A 26,766-nucleotide genomic window follows, 5' to 3' on the forward strand; every position below is an offset into this window, starting at 1 on the left:
CATGAACACCTGTGCGTTGGATTTTGTTTTGCTTTTAATTTGTCTGTATCTGAAAGTGATGTAAGCAGCATCTGGTTATTCTTATTTAGTATGCCTATGCTGCCAAAAATCAACAGATTCCTACTGTACTGCATTTCAGAACTAATGAAGACATAATTATAACCCTGAGCAGGAAGAAGGAATTATGCTTTGTTGAGGACTAGACTAGAATAGAAAGTAAAAGAGTATTTTGATTCAAGTAAGAAAAGTGATCCTTTCTGTTAAAGATCTAGTATTTTTATTTGTTGTCAGTTAACTGAGAAAATAATGCAGTAGTAGAACTTAAATTTATTTTGAAAATACAAACGGTTTAGGTCAAAGCAGAGGCTTTTTTCTTTTTAAATTTGCCGATCTGTTTTACCATTTTTTTCATCTGCTTGGAAAGGATGTATGGATTTGCAGATTCTCATGAAGACTACTGCAAATAAGCTGATAAATAGAAGTTTGTTGGTTTGGTTTACATACACTTTTCAGACTTTTTTAAAAAGTACTTAAGTTTGATGTGCTTTAATAGTAATATAATTTCCTAAAAAAGGATTTAATATTTTTTTCAAGGGAGCACATGTCTTTCAAGTAAGTAGTAGTAGCAATGCATACATCTACTTTTATTTCAGAGTTAGGGCTTGGAGTGAGTGCGGAAGGCTCAGGAATCTCTGCACTTGAGAAGTCTGTACAGGGACTCGAACAACCTTTCTGAAGTTAACCCTGCTTTGAGCCGACGGTGAATGAGGTCACTTTCTGTAATTAGAAGATTATACTTGATTTTATGTAAACATATTTTCCATGTTTGTGGGTTTTTTTCGATATAAATCCTGTGTGCCACCAGTAGATCCCATGTAATTGTTGATATATGTTTAATTCTTACAGTGTGCCAGCTACTGTGATGCAGGTAACAGTGTATTTGGCCTCTAACAATAATGGTTCCCTTCCAACTTGAAAAGCATTGTTGTATTCCTCTGCAAAGGGATATGTGTTAACGTCTCTTGCATTATCTCTGGTCATTGGCTGCTCAGACTGAGTTTCTGACTGAACTGAAAGATCTATAGGTAAAATGTATTTTTCAGTCCAATTCGTCTGATTAGAGGTGAAAGATAATAGGTTGGCTTGTTTAGGATCAGTGTTTTCTTAAATCAGTAAAAATTGGTAGTATAATTATATATTCAGGACGTAACAGGCACTGTGAGAAATCATCGCGGCATCTGTATATAATTTTAAATTTCTGAAGAGGATAGCTTGAATGAAATGAGGGGTAAATAATGACTTCAGCATATAGTATCTCTATGACTATTGAAATTTCTTCAGTGACTATTCTTTTGGATCTCTTATGACCATAAGTAAAATAATTTTGCACTCATTTTTTAAGGTGGATTGTCACAATGTGGTAACTTACAGACGATTCACAGAGTTTGATTACTCTTCAGTATAGTATGTGGTTATCGTGATTTAAATTAATTAGAAAATAACTTTTTGTTTCTTCTCTGTTTTACTATTGCATACTAAATTAAAGATTGGGTACAGAAGGGGTATTTCATTGCAGCTCTTAAATTTGGACCTTTAAATTTTGAAGCTGATTGTTTTTCTTGTAAAATGAATCTAATTTACTCTGGTTTAGAATAAATGACAACATCAGAGGGATAATTCTTCCTGACCATCCTACAGCAAATTGCCTTGAAACAAAATTCATGTAATTTACACAAGCTTTTTGCTGTATTTTAAGGAAGATATTCTTAAAATTCTGAGCAAGATATCCTTAAAGTAATTTTATTTCCCTCAAGTAATTTAAAGGAAGAAATGCTTAAAATTACTGTGTAAGTGAGCTAATACAAATAAAATGTGATATGTGCAGGTGGAAAATAAACACCTGTGCTGTTTCTTGGATACCTAAACTTACTATGTTGGAGAACTGAATTGAAGACAATGCTGGATCTTAATCATGGTAATTCATGAGCTAATTTATCCTAAAATTGTAAACATACTCTTTGGAAAACCAGTAGGTTTTCTACAAATACTTGCAGCTATCTGTAGCAAGTTTGTATGTAGGGGGCAGGGGAGGAAGAGGTTGTGTATCAAGATAAACTCTGAAAAAGAAAATATGGATGCATATAAAAGGAAAAATTAAAAAGCCCCAACCAAACAAAGCACAACAACCCCCAACTTCTAAAATTTAAAAATACTTTTTCTCCCTCCCTTTCTTAGAATATTTGTAACATATATACTGATATAAATGCATAATCTTAATTGTTTGATGTTAGACTTGGTAAAATCAAGCTAACTGGAGGAATATTTAATGGAATTAGTAAATGTTGGGGGACTAGCCTGTTTTAAATAAAATTTCCAATTTGGTGCTCTAAATTCATAACCCAGGGTAGAGGATGGTATTGTCTATTGTCTTAGTTTGGGACTCTGTAAGTAGATCTTTGCTGTTCTCATGAAATATATTTTTTTTTAGAAATTGTATGTACAAAATGGCTCTATTCTGCGTTGCACTAAAAGTTGTTCAGGTGCGTTTGGACTATAAACTCATGGTAGCAATGTTTGTTTTATCTGCAAAATGTTGGGCACACTTGCGGTGCTGTACAGGTTAATATTTTAATTTCAAATTTAAACTCATTTTGAGTCACTGTATTTATAGGAAGATGTAAATTGAGGCGACCTGTTACAGGCAAACAGTTTCCACAATAGTGGTAAATAAAAAGTCTGGTAAGATCTGGAAAGCAGAGGGAGCAGAAAAGATCAGGCTGGTGGTCACTAGATTGCCTGGAGCTGGACCTGTGCTAGCCAGCGAGGAAGTGTTGATAACTCTCCCTGGCAGGCATGCAGCCGGAAGAAGTTAAATGCTGAGGAAATCTAGGTGAGGGATTTAAAGGTAACCTGTAAGGAGGGAAAATGCAGGGTGAGATTCCCTTTGCTAACAAAGCACATGGACTTATAAGCACTGAAATACTACCCCCTGCTGTTTCTGATGCAGCATTGGAATACCTAATGCTTCACCCCACTCCCCCCCCCCCCCAGTTTATACATGGATGCTTTTAATGCCTAGTTTTCTTTTTAACAACACAAAAAGTAAAACCTTGAAGTATAACCTGGCTTAAAAGCAGTTAGCCTTGCTTGTGACACAGTAGCACAGGTTCTGTTTAGCTTTGCACTGGAAGCAGGATTTATGCATTTGTACAGAGTAGTAAATGTAGCCTGTCCTCTGCAGAATACAGGACTTGTACAGCGCACAATGAAACTGCTGAGTTTTTTGTAAGCAAACTCATTAATTCATTTGAATTTAAATCAGTGAAGAACTGGATCAAGAAGTCTAACCTTCCGTTACAATCTTTCTAACCTGAATTAACTTACGCTGGAAGAGATAAATTATTCAAACTTTAGATGCAGCTGAAACAAGCCGAAATCTTTATACAGTACCTTGAAGAATTTAGCTTGTAGTTATCCTGAGTTACTTGCTACTATACGTAACAGTCACAGATCTATACCAAAGATCAGATAAATAGCTAAGGTTGTATTAACTGTGACATCCTGTGACATCAGAAGTAATTCCACCTGTTGCTCTTCCAGTTCACTTGTATGCAATTCCAGTGGTTGCAGTGAGTCAATCAATTCTCTTTCATAGATTAAGCCATGTTTTCTGATCACCTAAAGATTTAGTAGTTATAAGCTCATTTAGCAGGTAAAACATCAAGTCTGATACGATCCTTCTGGATACTAGTACTTGTAGGATGATTGTCCAGTAAGTGTAGATACACGGATTTGGGAAGTAGAAATACTCCTTTCATGCTACAGGAGAAAAGAAAGTGCCTTTTAAAAGGACAGATTGGGCTACAAATGCTAAAAAATAAAGCATGAATTACAATGTTCATCTCTCATTACATTTAATGTAGATCAGTAAGCCAGGGTTAAGGTTGTTTTTAATATTTCATCTCTCAGTTTCTGTGTGTTAAAATGTATGGATGTTCCTGGTATTCAGAGTTTCCACAGTATTTCTAAAACAACCCCCTTTGTTTTATTATTTCTAACTTCAGGTTAACTTTTTTGGATATGGTATGTGAAACAGGACAATATAAAAAAGTGTTGCTTTCATATTCTGAATACTTTCTAAAGCATAAATGAAACAAATACCATTTAAAGAACTGTTTTTCCAATTTTGTAGATAGGGAAGTATATCTGATTCTTGTATCCATTACTTCTGTAAACAAATTGTGTAATGTTAGATACTACTTAAAGGAACATTAAGTGATTTCCTAAAGCGTTCGAAAGAATCCATATGCAAACTGGGATTGGATCTTAATGATTCCTGCCCAGCCCGCCCCCCAATCTCACTTACTGTATTAGTGTGGCTTTTTCTACAGGGCTACTACTGAAAGTCTGAAGCACTGGGAATCAGAAGTGAAACTCATGCTAAATTTGGGCACTTAAAAAAACCAAAACCTGAGCTTAAAGAGTTGTCTCACTTTTTCATAAGCTCTTGTACCATGTTTCCTTTAATAGTATGAAATCCTATATAATCATAGCCATATTCATGGCACTGGTGAGACCACACCTTGAATACTGTCTTCAGTTTTGTGCCCCTTACTACAAGGAAGACATTAAGTTGCTGGAGCATGTCCAGGAAGGGGCAACAGAGCTGGTGAGAGCTCTAGAGAACAAGTCTTAACAAGTAGTGGCTGAGGCAACTGGGTTTGTTTAGTCTGGAGAAGAGAAGGCTGAGGGGAGATCTCATTGCTCTCTAAAACTACCTGGGAGGAGGTTGGAGTGAGGTGAGCGGCAATCTCTTCTGCCTAGTATCAGGTGATAGAATGAGAGGAAATGGCCTGAAACTGTGCCAGGGGAGGTTTAGCTTGGATATTAGGAAAAAAATCTCTTTACTGAAAGAGTGGTCAGGCATTGGAATAGGTTGCCCAGGGAGGTGGTGGGGTCGCTGTTCCTGGAGGTGTTCGAGAAATGTGTGGACATGGCACTTTGGGACATGGTTTAATGGCCATGACGATCTTAGGTTGATGGTTGGATTCAGTGATCTTAGAGGTCTTTACCAACTGGAACAATTGTACAATTCCGTTATAATTTATCATTATAGTTTGGTCTCAAGAGTGGTTTGAGGGGTTTTGTAGAAAAGGGAAGAAAGGTGAAAGTATGTATTTTTTAAATGGGAAGATCCACATGGTAAATTTTCTGTAACGATCTTTAGCCTTTCTTGCTTCTTTAACAGTGTAGTAGTATGACAGATGTATGTTGATACCAGTGCATCTTGATACTGGTATTTTTTTCATTTTATTTTTTCCCTTTTTTGCATCATAAATACTGCATAATCTTTAGAAGTTGTTGTTCAGTTTGGTGGGTTGTTGGGGTTTTTCTTTGTTTCAGTGCAAATGTTTAGGGTGTCTTCATATTTTTGAGTTGTGGAAGTATTTTTCCTTTCTTTACCTTATCCTTTCCATCTAGCTGCACACATTTACTGTTAAGCGATCAGAAGGCTTGAAAGTGTAATTTGAGGAAGAAAAATGTTTTGTTTCATCTACAGTAGAGAAGACAAAAAAGAGATGTGATAGAGTTCTTCAGAATGTGAAATGGCCTGATAAAACACTAAAACATCTTTTGTGTGTGTTGGAAGTGGGACAAGAAGCATTGGAGGGGAGTGATTGCAGCAAGTAAGATTTATATTAAATGTTATTAAAAACTTTCTAACATAAGTGGTGGGTGTTTGCTTCACTGTAGAGAATGCCCATTAATGGTATTTTTGAAGTAGATTAGACTAGCATTTCCCAGGAAGGTGTCCTTTCAAATTGGTACCTGCAAGCAATCTTGGGAACATGAACAAGATAACCTTTTAAAGTTATTTCTAGCCCTCCTTTTTTTGGTTCACATTCCAGTTTTCCTAAACCTCTATGGTTATCAATGATTAAATAAAGTGATGCACATTCATTGTGAACCAGCTACTTTAAGGAGATACTAAAAGCATTTTCTGGAATTGTTTCATTTTTCATAGAAAATCATTAGCAGATACTTCCATCTCTGTAGTAGTTATGTTGATTTTTATTTAATAAGGTTTTGTTGACAATATTCCATGATTTCTTAATTAAGATAAATATTCAAGTAATAAAAAACATTCTTGTATAATAGCACTACCTGGTTAACGTACAATATTTTACAATAAAAATCATGACAGTACTTATAATATGGTATATTCCACAATTGATTGTTTAGTCCATATATGTTAAGTCTTCAGCATTTTGAGAAGAAAAAAAGTTGGTTAATAATACTGAACTCAGATCGATAGTGAGAAAACTACTGGCTTGCAAGAACATAACCTTTAATGCGATTATTGAACTTGTAGTATGAAACCTGAAGTGGAAGGCTTGCTGCATGGGAAACGTTGAGCTGATGCATGAGAAGGCTGATTCTTACCAGTTGTCCCTTGTGTCTGAATACCACATCCTTACTTGGCACTTGAAACTTGCCACGGTGATGTTTCAGCTTTTAGAGTAGCTAGCCTTCCAATAAAGTTCTGGGAATAGATATGGCTTGTTTCTGCATTAACATGCTGTTATTAACCAGTTTAAATTCTGTTTTACTACTGTTAACACAACTCCTGCATGGTGCTAAATTTTCTATGCCTCACTTGATGCATCAGCATTTTTAAGTGGTCACACAAGTAAGACCAGTGCTACCTGAATTAAATGTGAGTCTTTGCTGTTACTGTCACAAATAATGAGCCATCATGACTGGAGCGGTAAATTTGGAAGATGCAAGGATAGGCAAAGCTAAGAAGACATCATCCTAATTAGTAGTCAGGAAGTTAGAAGTGCAAACTTGCTTCAAGGTAGCAGCAATACTGTTTGGGAAATGCAGAATCAATACTTTAAAAGAAAAAAAATCTGCAATCTTCAGAACAAATTTATAAATGCTTCTAACTTGAATTCAGCAATATATGACAAGTGTACCACAGCTTTTTCGAGTGTACTAATTCGCATATAAAAATACAGCTGTTAAAACTGAAATGGTGTATTGCACATGATGACCTCAGTCTACTTTTCCTATTATTGCCTGCTGGCAGTGCAGTCTATGGGTGTGGTATTCTATGTTACATTACTGATGTCTTTAGAAAATATTACTTTAATTGAGGGTAACCCAAAGTTAAATGAATTCTAGCCTGCTACTCCATGAATGTTGTTTTCTGGTGCCACTCTGTGTCATGGTAGTGCATATATGTATTCACTCCAGATTAAAAATTTGCCATCCCACTTTTGTCCATTCCAGTATCAGTAAAATACTTCTCTAAGGAGATGTTGCAATTGTTTGCTTGTTGCATGTGTAATGTGTGCTTAATTTTTAATTCCTAGGTGGTTTTACTATAATTTTATTTATTTTTCCATGTGATTTTACTGCCTGTCTGTCTTTTCCAAGAGCTTTGAAACCTATTGACTAAATTCAGCTATGTTTGCTAGAAAGAAATAAGCCTCAAATTACAGTAACTGATTTGATAATTAGCAGATACATAAAGGAAAGAGACCCTTGTAGTGTTGACAATTGGGCAGGGTTTGGGACAGCGTGGGCAGCATGTATTCGAGGTAAAATGGCTCTCAGCAGCATACATAGACCAGTTGGCATGTTTTTATGAACCTGTTTTAGCACAAGTGCCCCTTGTTCAGTAGGATAGGTGGGTATGCAGGAACTGGAAGTACTCTGCAGATCTGTAGTGAGCACAGAAGGGAAAAAACAGTGACTTGTAAGTGTGAAATGAAGAGAGTCGAAAACAGCTTAGAGTATGGTGAATGACCGTGATAAGGATTTTTGCTTGGGACAAAGAGAGAAGTGAATTTCTTAAGGGCCTATGAAGAATATAAAGTACAAATCCATAATTCATTATTTCTGTTTCTCATGGAACAATTTTAAGAGCATTTGTTTTCCATCATGTTTTCCCTTGGTATGCTACTCAGGGTTTTGTTTGTGGGGTTTTAGTTTTTGTTGGTTTTGTTTTGTTTTTGGTTGGGATTTGGAATGTTTAATAGCCTGCTAGGGTTAAAAAGCAAGCAAAATTACAAAAAAGTATCCCTGTTACTCTTGATGAAACAGGATACAGCTTTGGAAATGAATATAATTAATAAACTGTTCCTAAATATTTGGCATAGTATTTTGAAATGCTGTGAGTAGTTGGTATATGAAACCAAAGAACTGTAAGAACTGAAGCAACACATGCTTGAAGGGCTTTTTATTTTGTGTAGCAAGTATTTTCTTCCTATAAAACCTAGATTTGAAACAATAACTTATAAACCACTGCTTGAACAAGTAGATGTTGCATCAAGTTAACAAGTCTTCCACAAGGGTGCAGTCTTTTCTAAAGATTTCTAATACCTTCAGCTAAGATTCTGTATTTTGTATGTGAATGTTCTTTTTTGATGCAGCTATTACAGACAGACAATTAACTTTGTTTTGATATGCTGTTTAATGGTGTTATATCATTGTATTTAACGCCTGAGACAAAATTAAATAGGATCAGTTTAATGATAAAGTAATGTAGAATCATTCTAACTAGGAAAAAATGTAAATCAGTCTCTTTTTTTAAAAAATTACCTAAAATTAAATATTTCTCCCCACCCTTTCTCATTCATTAAATAGATTCATTGTTGCCTTGTGTCAATAGCTAGACTCAAACAACAGTATGTAGGAGTAAACTTTTTACATTTAAGTTAACAGGGTGCTAACATCAAAGCTTAATTGTGAGTATTTAAATTCTTTACACTTGTGAAGGACTAAAATACAGCTGCCCTGCTCTACTGAATAGAGTTGCAAGTCATAGGATGAAACCTGATCCGTTTGCCATATCTGCCATAAAAATATTTTATGTTTGTCTTGTTTAGATATATCTTAAGCAAATGTCACTTTTATTATTGTCATCCTAATTCTGTTCCCTAGGAGCTGTGGTCTCGCTATGTAGTATTCAATGTAATAGGAAAAATGGTCAGGATTGCCTGTGGACATAGTTAACAGCAACTGCTGTAGCTAAAGGCTGTTTGATCAATGGATTAGATATTTCATTATATATTTTTTTGTTCATATATATATTTCTACTGTGACATGTTAAGAGAAGGACATAAATAATTTGTGCACAAGTCAAACTTATCACAGGCCATTTCAGTTTTGGGTTACCAGTGGTGAAAGAATGTGCTCCTGCTTCTTTCAGTCCACAGCTGTGAGATTCCACTGCTTCATTTTTTCACTGGCTCTGGCAGTTTTTTATCCTTCCCTTCCCCCCCCCCCCCCCCCCCCCCCCCCCCCATTCTGATTAAGTTTATTAATGTAGAGGGAAAAAACAGTCCAAGAAAGAAAGAAAAGGAAGACTATTATCAGGAGTTTTCAGTGAGTACTGTTGCCTTGGAGAACAGTTGTCATGTCAGAGTCTTTACAAAGTAGTATTCCAGCAACAGCAGTAGTAGGAGATGGTATAGCACAGATAGGAGTGAGGGTGAAACATGCTAGAGGTATACTAGATTGAAAAGTCTGTGAAGTGTAACTTATCTTAACATGGGGCAGCACATCTTGGATCTAACTTTTGTCTTGTCAGTCAATATTCTCCTTTATGCTAGCTTCAGTGTGCTTCCAAGCTCTAATTCAGCTGCTTCAGTCACTGTATTGTGATTCTCTATATGTACATTCATTTGTAATTCTGCTCGTCTGTGCACACCCACACACTTAAAAAAAAAAAAAAAGTTTTCTGTTACCTTAGTGTGTTGAAAAGGCTTGGCACAGGGTCAGATGAACACCAGAGGGAGCAGTAATGCTTCGCTGGTGGAAAGTATCAATATAGCAGCTATACTTACATCTGCTTTGTTTGCTCTGAACTACGGTCTCTAGTCTTAGTAACTTAAAAAAAAAAAAAAAGTGTGTGTGTGTGGGAACTCCGTCACTTTTTCATATAGGTTTCTGTACAGAGTGTTTTTATTTGTGCCTGAACTCAAGAGATGAACTAGGCTCGTTTTGAACAGGTCTTTCATTGGACAGCTAACTAAGGAGGTGTTTGCTTGGTGATTGTTTACATATATTGGCCATGTTTTTAAATTTTTCTGTGGTTTGGTTTTGGGTTTGTTTTGGGTTTTTTTTTTTTGAGACTATGCTTGTGGATTTTTGATTCCTAGGAGTGCAGTAGATAACAGCTTTAACATCTATCAATGTCTTACATACTTTTTAATTGGGGAGGATACACAATTTTGCTGCATTTTTGGCTATCAAGTAATAAATGAGCAAAAGTAGCACCATATTGAAGATAAAATAATACATGATTTTGGTTTTTTAAGACTAGTTAGTAAGTTGACATAAAGCTTAATTTTAACTCTGCTAATTTGTGTGACAGCTATAAATTCCTAGCCTCTACTGGGGGTTTAGTTTTGTTTTTAATTAATGAAGCCAAGCTATGTAATGAATGGATGTTAAAATAGTGAGACATTAGAAAACCTGATTAAAGTTTTCCGTGTCATTAAAGGAATGCATAAGGTCCATAATCCTTTACTTCAATTCAAATAAAGTATATTTAGAGCACTTTGAAGATGTAACTTTTATTCAAGTAGTATTTTGATTTCTGTCATCTTTCAGTTGTGTATGTTCATTCCAAGATCTCGTGAAGTAAGGATCAGTGGGAATAAATACATGGATATAACTTTTTTTTATAGCATCTATTCAGTGGATCTATTATAGTGGCTGTTGCGATTAAAACCAAAATAGTTAAAACCAAAAAATTACTTACCACCCTGCAGTAATAACAAAAGCCAGTGTAAGTGTGTGTCACACTGAAGTCATTTGACAATGTTATGAGTCTAGATTCAATCCTAATCATGCTTTTATAAACTGGTTGGCTCGTCTTCCTACTCCTCCTTCTTTTGCCAGTGCCATAGTCCTGGGTGAGTTACTCTCTAGATTGCTGATGCAACACTTTGTATAGGTTTTGCAGACGTAGTAAGGTGGAAAATCTAAGCTTCTACCCTGCCCTTTGCCTGAGTTTTTTGGCATTGAAGAGGCATGTGCAGAATGCTTTGCTTCCACATCTGTGGTTTAATTACTGTGTGGGCAGCATGGCTCAATGAATGGAGGTGGTGACTCTGTTGCAGGAGTACTGACATCCCTGCAGGGCTGTGGCACCTCCTGTTCGGAAAAACTCTGACTCAAGGAAGGCACTGCACAACAAAATACATCTCTGTCTACTATTTCCTGACTCCATAGGGTCTAAGTAGTAGAAATTGTAGGCTGCAACTGTACAGCTGATACTTTGAGTTTTATGCTTGCTCAAATAACTTGAAAAGTTACGCTAATTAAGTAGTCCACAAGGTCGCATTGTAGATGTGCAGTGTAATACATGCTATCTACATAAACCAAAAAGCATTGCATGCATCCTGTGTGAATGTGTATTAATAGGGCTTTTTCTGAGCCTGTGTTGGAGTCTACATGTAGTAATAGAAATCAGTTGGCTGCAGTTATTGCTGTTCTGAAGCTATTATGTTACGTTTGCCCCACTTTCCAAGTGGTGATGTCAGATGTGCATATGAGTAAATCTGAGCCACAAAACTAGTGTCAGGTAAAATTGTCTCTACTTCCTTGAATACACTGGACTGAAAGCAACAATGATTCATGAGCATATCAGAAGTCTTCATTTAAGAACAGACACGTTTATCAAAACGGAGGGGTAGATGTCTGGGTGGTGACAGCTTCAGTGGTCTGATTTTTATCTGCTGCTACATGTCTGTCAGCACCTTAAGTTAGTTCACTCAGTCTGAGGCTAAAACTTGGGTCAATATCTGAGAAACATACTTGCCTGTGTTCAAATACAATGTGCCTAGCACTATAGCACAATTTGGTGCCTGCTAAATATGGCAACTTAAAACACTAGTTAAGAAAGGGCCAATCTAGTCGTAGCCAAGCATGAAAATGTTGGATTTCTAAGACAGGAAAGTTACAAGTATGGTACAGAAACAAACATCCTCCTATATCCCCACTAATTTCTAGCAGCAGAAATCTGGTAGTAAGAAGGATTTTGACACTTTGGAGAAACATGGATGATACTGAAATTAACATCTTCAGTTCAACTTTCTGGTTGGGGCTATGTTCTAAGGCATGCTTGAAAGTTGTTGCTTTTTGTTCTTGAAAAAGCTAATTAGCTAGCCTTAGTCCCTTGTTACTAGATTAGCCACAGGCTATTAGTCACAGGCTTGTTTGGTTTTTTTTTTTTTTTTTAAATCCTAGCCCAGTGTGAGGTCAAACAGATTTAAAGCACTTGCATTGAACTGTATGTTACAATCTTTTGTATTGTTAGTGTTCCCTTTTAACATGTTGGGGTTGTTCTTTTATTTATTTTGGTTGGTTGGTTGGTTTTTAATCTGAACTGAAATCTGCCTTTGTAATGCTTACTTTTGTTTATTAAAAATGGATGTTGTTATTTGATAAAAGTATGTCATGTTGATGTATACATAGAAGTTTTTAGCCGCCTTTCTGTCCTGTTTGAGACCACTAGTGCTTTCAATGCCATAGGTAGCAGTAGTACTGGAATGATGTAATCACTGCTGTAACAGGGGGGGTTGTATTGCATCATGAAATTACTGAAGTTGACTTCAGTGACTTCTTAATGTCAGTCAGCAGTTGTAAACATGAAATGAAACAATATATTTTCATCGTGTTTACACTTCAAACTTGTGAATTATTTTACTTTAAAAGCATCCCAAGGATAATATAAACTTAAACTCATAGACAGGAGGCTAAAGAAACATTCTAGAAATACTTTGGCCAGTCCTTCTGCCTTTTCTGGGACAGGAGAAAGTACTGATAAAATATCCTGGCAGATGTTCTATTGCTCCCTGTAATAATTTTAAACAACTCAGAAATTTTTTAGTCTCATCATGTTCACTGTGTAGTCCATAAATTCTTAACCATGCCATGTGGCAGAAAACTGTATTGCAGGAGTGGGCAGAAATGCTGGAAAGTACAAGCAACTGCACTGTTGCTGAAAAGTTACTTGTAAAACTATATGCCTTTCATATTACTATGTTGGTAGTCCAGAAGGGCATGAGATTTCATAAAAGCTACTTGGAATCATCATTAACTTCAGTTTTTGCTGTCAGTCTGTCTTGTAGTTTTCCAGTCTTGGAATGATTAGGAGGCTTATTTGGTGAGACGTGTTTATTGTGTAGATTTATATTCAGTATGCTCCCTCAGCTAAGCAGTATCCTAGGTGTGTTAGGATGTGAAGACATTGCAAAGTGCTTTCTATCACTTGTCCCATTTTTACAGATGTCGCTTAAAAGCAGAGTAGCATGTAAACTCAGCTGGCCTATGGCAAAGGAGGATTTATTATGACTGCTGCTGTATTCTTGATTTTTTTTTTTTTCCTCTTCCCCCACATCAGTTTTTATAGTGGAATGGAGTTAGGCCTGGGAAAAGAAGCCAGGAATGTAGTGCTGACCTCCACCTGACAATTTTGTTCTGCAATGTCACAGTAACTTTAAGCAACTGGGAGGGAAACCAGCCTCCTTTCTATCATCTGTTGCCATTTATAATCTTCCCTCATTTCACATGAAAGTGAATTTCATTTCACTTCTTCCTTCATCCTCTCTTAATCTGTATCACGCAAAAAGTTCTCTTGTGCCTTCTGACGGTCAGCTGCTGCACATGTGCTGCAGCTGAACCCTACACTAGGTCTGACAGTCAGGGTGGCCTCCTCCCTACCCTGCCACTGTGCACTCTGTCTTCATTTTACTTCTTAAATCAGTGTCACCCTTCTACGCTATCTCACTATTTTTATAGTCTTGAATCCCTTTCCAATTTTTTTCTTTTCAAATTCTTTTTGTCACCCTAGAGCATGACAAAATACTTACATGTGAGATTATTCTGATAAGATGTTACTTGATCAATGAAACTTTAAAGGTTTTTGTTTTGTTGGGGGTTTTGTTTGGTTTTTTATCACTCTTCCCTGTAATGGCCACAGCATGTTGTTTTTAAGTCATCTGTGTATTGTAAAAACTTGCTGCCTAGAAATCTAGTTAGTTGCTTGTCTTTAATTCTTCAGATACGCTGTTGCTCAGAGGAGCTTAAAACTTTAAAAGCACTTATGAATACTTTCCATATCCTTTCCCAAAGGAAGCTATAGGAATTAAATGTTCAGATCATTTGAGGCATGAATTAGAGCCTCTGATCCACTTTAAAAACAAACAACAGCCCTCAAACAAATACATAAAACAAAACCCAAAGAAACCACCAAACAAGCTGTTTGGTGGTGAAGACAGAGGGTGCATGTGGTGCCAAACTGAATGTGGGCTCTATCTCATTTGTACTGTTCAAGGTTAAGCAGCACAGCTTGTGTGAGACTAGTCAAGAAAAATGACTTGTTAAACCAATTATCTCACAGAGTTTAACAATACCTATTTGTAGTAGTAGTTCGAAATTGCGAGACTGCCTTTGCTCAGACTTCTTCCGGATCTGACATCAGCAGTTGAATCTGCCCTAGCTGATCGTTACCCCTCACCTGCTGGCAGATACTGCTTCCTCTACAACCTGCTAAGGTGGGGAATTCTTGAAAAACACCTTGTTGATTGTACAAAGTCAGGCAGTTTATTTCAGCAGTTAGTGTTAGATAACTTTGGAAAACAGTCACCAATTTAAAACTTCACTACTTTTGGCTGTTTGCAGCTGACTTCTGCTTGACTCAGAATTGTAGCAGAGGTGAATTAGTAGCTCACTGAGAGCATTTCCTGCACTTCTGCAGGCAAAATCAGCCAAGTTTAGGTGAGTGGTTGAGCTAAGCTGGGTAATTTTGCCTGAAGCAGAAACGGATTTACTGGGCAGAGATTTTTGTAGGCTAATTTCAGGAGAGGTTAGTGACTTAACACAGTTGCGCCAATAACTTCTGTACTGATTGTGTGCCTGTATGTTGGTATTTCTTTTTCCGGTGGGGAAATACACTAGAGCAGCATAATGATTTGAGCACCTAGGGAGTGCAATACCCCCCTCTTTTTTTTTTTTTTTTTTTTTTTTAAAACAAACAACACATAGCCAGTATATTCTGTTAGAAAATATTGAAAGACATTTAGTATTTGCTAGAACATTTACTAAGTTTTGTTCTGATTTTAATTCAAACTGTACTTGGAATTTCTGGTCTTTTTATTAAGTAAAAAAAGTTCCTTACGTGTACTGGATATGTTAAAAAGTTTTATCTAGACAAATTTTGTCTTAAAAATTACTTTTTTAGGGAAGTTTGAAATATAGTAGGCAAGTTATGAGTTGTTTGTCATTGTCAGAGGCCCTATTTTCAAAGGCATTTAGTGATACCAAATAACACCTTCTACTATCACCTGAGTAGGTTCAGTGGGTTGGGTGGCAGATGCCTAAGTATTTATATGCTTGTGAAAACTTTACTTGTCACCCATCTGCTTATTTGTATCCTTACTAACCTTTGAAGAGCTGAAAAACGTGACTACATATCTGCGGGCTGGTACATTTTTCATTTACCTACCTTTTTTTTTTTTTTTTTTTTCTCCTCATAATTAGAGGGAAAGCCAACTTTTTCTTCCCCCCTGCCCCCAATTCCCACACTATGCATGTTTTGAATAAAGAAAATACACTTCATGACAACAGGTAGGAAAGATAAAGCCAAAATTAATTAGATCAAAAATGGAAAAATTGTCTGGTGCAGAAAGAAAGAAGCTAGCCTTCCAATTATATTTCAGACAAATAACGCTGAATATTGGTTTGTTTTTTTTTTAATAGTATTCTTATTTTTAGAAGTATTAATAAGTCTCTTATTCAAGAACATTTTCAGCTTCAAGTACACCTCATGTATTACCAAATAAATAACTAGTCCAAGTTTCAAAACTTTGTCATTTTAGAGCTTAGTAATTTTTACAATATACTCATTTCCTTGCCACTTCTATACTCTCAGGTGAAAAGATGATTGTGTGCTTGAAAACAGGCAATCAGTAGTAGCAGATTGAAATTATTGTGGTGTTATTTTATTGTGAAAGAGTATAAACAGTGAATTGGGAACCTTCTGCTAAACAAGATCAAGTATGATGGTGTTTAACTCATTCTTTATGCGTTTGGAACTTGTGGAGGGTGTCAGAGAAAAGGAAACCTGTTGTTAATAGGTAATTAATGTGTTCAGCACTTAATTCTACTAGAAATTTCATAATCAAAGATGTTAAGAAGACTTGAGTTCCTATACTGTACCATTTTATTATTTGTAAGATTTCTGAAGGCACCTCAACATGTGTTAGATATTTTAGATCTTTTTAAATATACATGACATAATTTTTCTTCCTTTACATAATCTGAAATCAAACCAGAGAGTCGTAGTATGACTATAAAAAGAGCCATTCTTTTGTGTATGTAAATATTATGGCAAATCTTAGATTTCTTGAAAGTTGTAAATCTGTATTGATTTAATCACAATTTCTGTGCATTTCCCCAATGCAATGGAATCTGTAAGGAGAGAACCCAATGCTTGAGAGATTGTTAGAGAGGAACATGGGAAGAAAAACACTTTTTGCCTCCCTGAGTTCTTTTGCTGATGGGCAGTTTTTAAGCTTCTCATATGTAGTAGGTAAAGAATTTAAAGGCTGAATCCTTAAGAGACATTTTATTACATTTTCTTGGAAAAAAAATCCAAAAGGCATTGCATTTTTATGCGGGTTAAGCCCTAGTAGTCATAAGGGCTGATCACCTTATGTCAGTTCATAAAGCAAAGTGTTCTATGAAGGTTTTTTCCTTCTATGGTCTTTCCAGAGGGTTTGGATATTATTATTGGATTAATGTTTTTTAGGCTACTTAAGTACTTAATTTTTTTCCCTATCTGTTGCAAAGCATGGTGTTACATACGAGCAGAAAATTAAAAAATGTATTTTTAATTTCTTGTTTTAAATGTACTTTTAAGAAAGTTTGCTCTTTTGTGCAAATGAGCTCTGCCCTTCATAAAATGTTTGTCTCACCCAAAGAAGAGTGTTCAAACATGTCTAGAGCTTAGCTGGCACTGAGGTAGACTAGTTTAAGAGTACTGAGTACTTCAAGAAGAGGACCAGTGCCTTATGTTGGTCCTAACAGGAGGCTTAGATAAAGCATCTGTTTTCTATCCAAGTACAGTATTGTGAAGCTATAGCTAGGTTTCCTAAAAACCTAGTTGTCTTTACCAGATATTGTGCACTCCAGTTGTCAGAAAAGTGAAGGAAACATATGCTGGAATAATACAAAATCCACAAAATTACAGAATTGTTTCAGTTTAAAGATCATCAGATCTACCTCCCTGCTGTGGGCAGGAACGTCTTTCACCAGATTGACTTACTCAAAGCCCCATCCAGCTACGTGGAATTTGTGTACAGTGTAGAGGAAGGCTCTGAGGAAAAAAGGGTAATACGTCGATAATTAACCAGAAAAACGTTTACTTTTTTACATATTACTTAATGCAGGTATATTCCATTATGGAACATTTTCCAGTCTTGAAAGTATGTTCTTTCTGCCTCTCAAAAAGGAAGGTACACAGCATGTTAATTGCAGAGCACTTCTCTTCCCACAAATTATTTCCATTCAAAATAATCGCAGTACAATAACTCTGACTGGGTTTATGCAGGATTTGAAAATGCTGGTCAATCCGCAGTGGAGGATCAGGTGTTACCTCCTCTAAACCCCAGACCACCAGCAGGGACTCAGTACCCTCCAAACCATTTCTAATACTTAATATCTGAATACTGGTAACACCGTTTTATAATTTTTAGGCTTCCTGTAGAAGAATGCAACTTCTCTTTCAGTATGCTCCACGCATTTTTTTAGTTTCTTCTCGACTCAGCTTTAAATAAGCTTAGAGTTACTACATATTTCACAAAGGCCTTCTCATTGAGAAATTCGTTAGATAAAATTAGGGTGGCTGATTTTTTTTTTCTTTTACTTTTTTTTCCTTCTAATATTCAAAATTTCTCTTTGTTCTCGGTTTAAAGCAATTTGCAGTGATTATCTTCAATGCCTGAGATGGGTATTTCCCAACAATGGAATCTCATCTTTGGGTGTTATGTGTATTCATCATGCCCTTTTGTTCTCTCTTATCTTGGGTATGTTCCGGTGGCTATACATTGCAGTTGTACAAGGCAAAAAAAAAAAATGTTTATAAATTTTTCATGATTATGCTGTGCTGATAATTTTAAAACCTTGACTGAAAGAGCTGCACTTCATCTGTTGTTCAGCTTTCCCCATGCTGCATAAGAATTAGTGTTAAGCCAGAGGCCATCTGTGTAACACTCAGTGTTTTTTTTGGCTGTGTCTGTATTAGTGAATTAAGTGTGCCTGAGGCTAATTGACACAAATGGCTCAAGTCCATATTCTTAGCCCCAAACCAGTGTGTCTATGTCCGAATTAACTTCTGAAAATGGTCCCATTACCAAGGTTAGGTTCTGAACAGTGCCTTTAAATTGTTCGAAAGAATGCTAATTGGCATGGACAGAGATTGTTTCAGGCCCATTTCTAAAAATTTAGTTGTACGGCAGTTCATTTCCATGCATGGTAATGCTCACATCACTGTTGATTTTAGTAGCATACATGTGTAGCCTTTACAGCTTTAGACAGATAAATCAATATTGTTACCTCTTTATCAGCATCTCCAAATTTTATACTTAGCTGCATTCTCAGAATATACTGGATACTTTATAACTACATATTATTGTGTGATCAAAAGATGTAAAATTAGTCATTATTATTTTAGTTTCAGTCAGGATATCATTGTGTTTATTTAAGACATTCAGATATTTTTAAATTGAATATTACTGTGAAGGCCAGATTGCATTCCTTCTTGCAAACTTATTTCTGTTAAGATCTTGAAGTAAAGTAGGCACTCAATCACAAGGCAGCTTTTCCATGTAGAACTTAAAGAATTTATGTTCCTATTGTGCAGAATACAGGCAGTATCCTTGTAATTAAGATTTTTTTTTTTTATTATGGTCTTGACTTTTTTCCGTAAATATTTGATCCATCTGATAAAGTGTTTATGAAAATTAATCAAGTCTTTGGTTTTGTTTGATTCACAACATAAATAGGGACCTGTAAACTAGTACATTTGCTTTATGTGGTCGAAATGTGGGGATAAGCAGAGAATTTGTAAATACATTTAATTGTGCGAAAAGACCGATTCTAGTGAAGGTAGAAAAGTGCAAGTGTTAAAATCCCTGATTCTTTGCAGGATCTAATAATGAAAGTATTGGTTCCACATGAGGTGAAAAAATGGTGTAGCAAATGTGTTTTTAATAAAGACTTGTAGATTCAGTGACTTTCAGAAGCAGTCTATAAGCCTTAGAAATCATTAAATTCTATTTTTTTACTCTGTGTTTTATGCTTTTATTTAGTAACTGCTGAACAAGACTTGAAGAAATATTGTGGAAATGTTTACTGTCGTGGCTGGAGTAATTGCTGAAATACACAAAACTTATTTCTGGACTGCTCTTTCCACAAGATTTAAATCTACAATTGCTATTCTCTTGTACAGTATCCTTCTAATTGTCAGGTTTCCCTATGGGAACTTTATTGACCCTTCTTGTCAGAATGTAGCAGAGTGTGGATTAATAATAGGGCCAACTATAAAGGACTGTTTATCCAGTAGTTAAAATAGTACTTTGCCTGTGTAGAGTCTGGACTCCAAAGCCTTATTCTAGAAACTGCTGATGTGTTCTATTAACACTATTAACAGTGTTTGAATACTATATATAAGTAACATTTCTGTTTGTGTAGTTCCACTGAAATACACAAATATTGAAGTATTACACTTTTTTTAGTGTTTTAAGTTCTGAGAGTATTCTTGTCTTTTCACTGCAGTTGAAAAGTGCTTTGAGTAAGGGTATAATTGGAATGAAACTTTGGCCTTTAATTTTAGAACTTATTCCTCTTCCCTCTCTCTGTAACAGAAGGGACTGTGAATGATCATCCAGTCCAACCACCCTGCCAGAGCAAGATCACCTAGAGTAGGTGACACAGGGATACATCCAGGCAGGTTTTGAATGTCTCCAGGGGAGACTCTATGACCTCTCTGGGCAGCCTGTTCCAGTGTTGATTACCCTCACAGTGAACAGCGGAGTTCCCCTCAACTTAGAGATAATTAAAATAGCTGGTTTTGTCTCCCATTCTTAGTTATGTGGTTTATTTATCCAGAATTTGTTGTAGTTCCTGATGGTGTAGTTTGTTCAGAGGCTTGTGTTGTTATTCTCCCAACCACCTCAGTCTTTTGAAGTTGCACTCCAGCGTACACAACTTAGTTGACTGGCATACGCCTTGTATTAGTTTCCTTTTAAACTGGAGCGTTAGTAGTACGAAAGCATAAAATAGTAACTTAATTTATTTCCTCTTTGTGTTTCCATGATATTAAGAATGTATTTTCAGTGCTACTTACAGCATGGAGTCGTCTTGTAATGTCTAGCGAAGTGAAACTTCAGGGATTGCTGATGCCTGTGAATTTTACATTTCTTTCTCTAACAATAAATAATATATCTTACCTTAGCAAATATTCAAAAATAGTGAAGGCATGTATTTGCTGTTCATCTGTTTATAAATACTTCTTGGTAGGTAAAGAATTTTTTAACCAGGTTTCAATCAGACCACAAATTGGACCCTCCCTCATGTAGCTGCACATAACCTATGTTGCAAAACGTTAACGCATTTAAATTAGTTTATGTGCCTCCAGTGTTCTTAGTTGTTTATATTGTTTTATATTGTTTTACTCGAGAACAGATCTGTGTTCTGAAAATTTTCTAGTTGTCATAGTATTGCCACCATGGAATTAGTTTCTCAGATCAGGACAAGGGTCACATTGAATCAGGGACAAAGAGAAACAACATTTTCAGTGATAAAAACTAGAATATGGAGTAGTGTGAAATCCTTGCAGTAAGGAATTTGTCTCATGGTTATCTTGGATGTTGTTGTTGATGGGATTGCAAATAGTAGGGAGAGGGAATTCAAGGGAATGAGCAGGAAGAGCATGTCTGTCTTGCTATTTAAGAGATGTTGAAGCTGTCAGAATTGATGCAAGTCCATGTTGTCAGTCCCCTGCTAGTAGTGCTGCCAAAAAGTTCCCAGAAAGATCAGGCAGAGAGCTCTGGTAGGAACAGTACATGCTTGTCCTTCAGTTGAATACAAAGATTATGAATCAGTGGCTGTACTGTGGTGGTTGATTGATGGTCTTCACTGTTTTGCCAGACACTGGTTTAATATACGTACTTGGCAAATCTACTGTGTCCTGGTACAGGGAGGCAAAATATCCAAACAAGCCAGATGTTTTATATCAATATATAATACAGTTGGAGACTATCATAATCTAAAATTCTAGATGCTTTTTTAATTCAAATTCTCCAGTTTTGTGGGAAGAAGATTCAAAAGGTGATGGAAATCTCCCTCAAATCTAGTTTGGGAGCTTGTGGTACTGTAATTTCATTAAGGGCTGTTGATAGTAAATTCTGCATACCACTTGCTGTACCTAGTATAGACTTTTTTTATTATTATTTTTTCCCCAGATGTCTGAAAACAAGCCTGAACCTAACTTGACTGTGTTATTTTAAAAAGTATTTTTCATAGGCAAAAATACTAGCCATTTTCATAGAGCTTTTTTTTTTTTCATGGACCTGAATGAAACAAAATTATTTATTGAAGTTCTGTCACAGGAATAGAATTTGTAATGTATGAATTTGATTTTCAAAAGGATATTATCTTTTGATATGCAACTAAAGGCATCCTTAAAGGAACTAAGTTTTCATGATGCAGCAAAATCATTTGCCCTTCAAAAAGTAGCCAACCTTCACATGTCTCTAGTTGCCCATGGATTCTTCCATACTTCAGTATTTTGCATACCCTGTATTCCTAGCTATTCACTAGACGTGTGTGTGTGTTATGTTGTTTATTTGATTTTTTTCCAGTGGGTTATTATTTTGATTTTGGTTTGGGCTTTTTCTGTGTGTGTGTGTGTTTTGTGTGATTATTTTTTTTATTGTTGTTTTTTAAATGAAGCCTTTCAGAACAGAGGTGTGATCCAAGCTGAAAAGGAGGAGTGAACTGCCACTGGGTTTTACTGCATTTCAGATAGCTGAATATTTTGGATTATGTGTGCACTGGACTAACCCCAGTTCATGGTGCCATGCTAACAGTGTGAAGTACCTTTCGGTGTTATGTACAGAAGGCAATTTTCCTCATTGCTCCAGAGTCACCAAGGCTTCAACTTAGGTTTTTTCCCTTCTACATCTTTGAAACTTTTATATCCTTTATTTGTTGGTTGTTTCATCAGTAATTTTGTTCTTATCCTTCATGTAGTTAGTTACTTCAGTTATTTTCACTACTTGCGACTTCGCTAAATTAAGGAAGCATTCTGGGAAGTTCTCCTCCCCCTCTGTTCTGCCCTGGTGAGGGCACATCTGGAGTATTGTGTCTAGTCCTGTGCTTCCTAATTGAAGTGGGACAGGGAAATACTAGTTAGTGCCCAATGGAGGGCTACAAGTATGATTAAAGGACTGGAACATCTGTCTTATGAGGAAAGGCTGAGACACCTGGAGCTGTGTAGTCTGGAAAAGAGAAGACTGAGAGGAGATCTTCTTCATGTATTTGTAAACATTAATGGTGGATGTCAAGAAGGGGTTGTTCTCTTTTCAGTGGTGCCCTGCAATAGGACAAGGGGAAACAGAGACAAACTTGGAACACAGGAAGTTCCATCTTAACAGGAAGAAAAACTTCTTTACTGTGAGAATGACAGAGCACTGTAACAGGCTGCCCACAGATTGTGGAGTCTCCTTCTCTAGAGACTGTTAAAACCCACTTGAACATGTTTTTGCGTGGCTTGCCCTAGGTGATCCTGCTTTGGCAGAGGGGTTGGACTTGATCTCTAGAGGTCTCTTCCAATCCCTACCATTCAGTGATTCAGTGAATCCCTAAAACTGAAATACACATTTCTTGATTTATGTTGTTTTGAAACATGGGATTAGCCTGTTGTAACTTTACAACCTGATTATAATTTATGAGCTTTTGCAGAACTGTTTTTCAGTAATAGAAAAGCTCCATTTATTAATAAATTTCTTGTATCTTTAGAGCAAGACCTGCCTTTATGGTAACTGTTCTGTTGTTTGCATAGTACTTGGCCAGACTGATATGATTAGAGTTTAAGACTAGTAAAGCTCATTTACAAGGTAATTTACTAAGCTTCTTCTCCACACTAAATTTCCAGGTCATGCATTCTCTCCACAGGAAACAAAAGGAGGGTTTGAAGGATTGAGGTCTATACAGCTGTCTGTGAACAGTAGGTACTTATGTAGCATAAAGGAATTGTAGCAAAGCAGCCTATTGTCAGGGTGAAATTCAGTACTGATGGATTCAGAAAGTGTCAAACATCCTCCCTCTGAACTAGCAGTACCTTAGAGGAATAAGTGTCTCTGTTAGAGTTGGAGGAGGTTTTTGTATTTTTCATCTGGGGTTTGTCATTTGGGCCTTTGTAACTGAGGCATTGGGCTGTTGTTGGGTTTTTTGTTGTTGTTTGTGGGGTTTTGTTTGTTTGTGGTTCTTTTATTTTATTTTGTTGTTTGTGAAAGTTTTTCCTCAGTGAAATTGACTGTTTTGGGGTGAGATAGTACAGAGGGAGTGTTTGAAGAGGTGGAGCTTGGTAAATTGAGTAACAAAAAAAAAAGACTGAAGAAGTGAAGTTGGTACTTGCTTTGGCATAGGGAAAAATTAGATCATCACTTAAGGTTGATTTGAATCCTGGTTTTCTATGAAATAATAAGATGCTTGTGAGAACTTTGTGAGAGTTGTTAACACTGAAAAAATGACAACTGTTGTAGTTTAAAAAGGTATTTTAATGTATGCTTTTTTTTCAATCCCCCTTGCCGCTTTTCCCCCCACCCCCTCCAATGTCTTAATCAAAGTGAACGGGAAACAACGTATTTAGTGGGTTTGGAGAGGGAAGAAGGAAAGTAGATTTTGAAATTTCAGAGTTTGTGTTTGGCAGAATTGTTGTAACACGTTTTAATAAAGTAGGTATTAACAGAGGAGCATGGTATCTAGGACATTCATATTGTTTGGCTCTGCTGGGACATGACTTTAATAAAAAACATAAGATTCGGTATTTGTATTTTAAATTATGGAACAACTTAGATTATTTTACTGCATAGAAGCCTCTTAAAAAAAAAAAAAATTGTTTAAATAGCTATGCATTCTTGGTAGAATGACCTAGTCCAGAAAGAGACAACAGTAAATTTGAAAACTGTGTTCTGAGTACTATTTATGCGTTTCTATATAGGGATTTTTATTTCTTCTTATTAAATGCTCTTAGGACATGTTACATTCAGTAATGATCATGTTGTATGCTAAGCTTGAGCTTTGATTCAGACCAACAAATTTGAGGAAATTAAATGTAGCCACTACACTTCTGAAGTACCATTAGGCAAGCTAAGGCAGCGTAGCTTCTCCCTGTTTAGAAGCTGCGTATGCTCACCATCTTCTTATCATCCTCAGCTGCATACACCAGCTGTTTCCACTGCATCAGATCTAGTATTCATCTGACCACTATTCAGTTTGAAAAATCAGTGGAAAGCGGACTTAGAAGCCCCTTTGTTTGCTAAATGAGCTCTCTGGAAAGTAAAAGACTGAAGGTCAGAAGGAGGGAAGGTCAGGCCTTCTCTGACCTACTCCTTTAGGTCTAGATCATAAACATGCATTTATGTAGTCTCTTTTTAAATTGATTTGACTTACTAATAGATTTGGTTAATCTGATTCAAGACTTCCATCAACGTATCTTTTTTTGTTCGAATTCAACAGCTTTTCATGCTGTCAGGACTACACTGTAAGCTTGTGCATGTGTAGGAAAGAGGAGCACTGGATTTTTAGATTTCTCTTTCACTTAGTATCAGAAGTTAGACTATTTTTGTAAAATCATCTTTTCAACATTGGTCACCTCAATTCCAGTATAAATACATTTAAACGATGGTGACAGTGATGATGGTAGATTCAGCGATGTGCTGAAATGCTGTTAGCCAGAGACTGGACTTATGCAGTGAGCAGTATTTAATGGAAAATATTTTGGTTATTACCATGTTTCATTTTGGACCAGGGTAAATTGGAAATACTGTGGTACCATGAACTGTTTAACTTGCACATAGTTCAGAATCCTGCATAACTGTGTGTTTTCTCAGGATTCTAGAACCCAGTATTAAGTATATTTTAAAAATACCAACCACTAATGCATACAGGTGGGAATTTAGCCTATCAGAGTACATAAGCCCCTGGTATTTTTTCAGTTCATAGTCATTACAATATTTTTGGGGTTCACAACACTCAGAACAGTAAAGGGAAGGTGGTTAGTATTTAGGTATAGATAGTTCAAAACAATGAGCCTAAATAAACACATCTGTCACTCAAAGAATAAAATACTTTCTAAGTAATTTAAAACCATGGATTTCTAGATTTCACAATTCAAGATAAGTGGTTTATTTCAGTAAACCTTGGGTTTTTTTAGCTGTGTTAGATTATCTACACAGTTATTTTGAGAAACCAGTGCAGATAAGCTTTTTGTGTGTGTCAATGCCTTATTCAGTGGTGTAATGTTCATTTATGGAGTGCGTAACAGGTCACTAGTATTGGAAATAAATTATTTGTTTAGAAAAAAAAAGGAATTTTGAATAGCTGAAAGCAGATAATAAGCAGAGTAAAGCTATGGTATTACTTCTGGTAAAATGCAAGATGGAAATAATAAAACACCTGTGTAAATAGTTTGCTCAGGCTCTCTAAATGACCATTTTAATGCAACAAGAAATAAGTTCTTTAGAAGGAAGGTGGACTATTTTTTTTTTTTTGCAGTAGTGTCTTCATATGCTGAAAATCAGCTTTTACAATATAGAAGCTGTTTTCTTAAAATCTGATTCACTGTGAGTTAATGTCTTCAGTGTCTAGTTACAAAAATTATACCAAAAGCTTGGGCTTTTATCATATATTAACTATTTTTAGCCTATATAAAAAGGAAAGTAAATGTTTTAAGTGATTTCTTGATTATACAATGTTTTTATTAGGATTTTATTGCCTTGATATTGTCGGTTTTCAGCACAGTGAAAGTTTGTAAATTTTCGGCAGCTTTGTGTTCTTGACATAATTTCATTAAGGGTTTCACAAATACATATCCCTGTAAAGTTAAGGCTACAGTGGGCCTTTTAAGTTGACTTTATATATTGGAGCATAAATAATTAGAAGGTTTTTAAATTTAAAGTTTAACTGTTAATTGAGATAATTATTTTACCAAGCTACTTGACTGTTTACTTCTCGTATGCATAACTCTGTGCTTGCACTTCATCATTCTGCATACAGTGTATCAGCTTTTTTTTTTCCTCTCTTAAGAGATTTGAAGTGATTTCCAATAGTCATTAGCTGCAGCCATGGCTCAGAATTTCTCAGTTGTTGCCCTCAGTATCTCTAAATTCTCTTACTCTTCTAGAATTGTTAGGATTTAGTGCACAGTTTCACTTTAGAGCAGGCAAAAAGAAATAAGTCTTTTTCCAAGCTTGACCTTTGTACACATATTGATATTCTGCACAGAGTAATTTTTGTGGTGCTTTCACCTGCAGAGTTAACTTCGGTAGGAAAAACTGATAAGGAAAAAATTGACTTAGTCACAAGAGGCCCCAGTGGATTGCAATTTAGCAAGGGATTGTTGGTGAGAAATCTGAAGATAAATATCTAAATCCCTACTTCCATTCATCTACATTTTCT

The 26,766-nt window shown here is 36.0% G+C and overlaps 1 protein-coding gene across 1 annotated transcript in view; it reads left to right on the forward strand.

Annotated features, from left to right (window-relative positions):
* Positions 1 to 26,766, forward strand: part of ARID2 (AT-rich interaction domain 2) — a 93,934-nt gene that overhangs the window by 26,016 nt on the left and 41,152 nt on the right. The gene's annotated exons all lie outside the window — the stretch shown is intronic.

This window comes from Indicator indicator, chromosome 3, assembly GCF_027791375.1.
Source record: "Indicator indicator isolate 239-I01 chromosome 3, UM_Iind_1.1, whole genome shotgun sequence".
In the NCBI taxonomy this organism is placed as follows: domain Eukaryota; kingdom Metazoa; phylum Chordata; class Aves; order Piciformes; family Indicatoridae; genus Indicator; species Indicator indicator.